Raw genomic sequence first — 293 nt, forward strand, 5'->3', positions numbered from 1 at the left:
CCCAGTGAGAAGTAGTCCCCAAAATCCGCACCGCACGGCGCAGGACTGCGGCTGCAATGGGCCCCGCATCCCTGGGGGAGCAGGGCTCAGGCCCCGCATCCCTGAGACATCAGGGCTCAGCCTCCAGCCTCCGGGTTCACGGGAGCGAGATGCTTTCGGTACACGGATGCACGTTACCTTCTGGAGTTGGAGGAAGATCTCCGCGCATCCCACACGCGCCCTGGCAGAGCCGCGGGGGGAAGGTGCGTGTTGTAACGCACCGTCAGTTCAGGGGCGTCGCGGCCAGAGCTGGG

The sequence above is a fragment of the Buceros rhinoceros genome, unplaced genomic scaffold (assembly GCF_000710305.1).
Source record: "Buceros rhinoceros silvestris isolate BGI_N320 unplaced genomic scaffold, ASM71030v1 scaffold41111, whole genome shotgun sequence".
In the NCBI taxonomy this organism is placed as follows: domain Eukaryota; kingdom Metazoa; phylum Chordata; class Aves; order Bucerotiformes; family Bucerotidae; genus Buceros; species Buceros rhinoceros.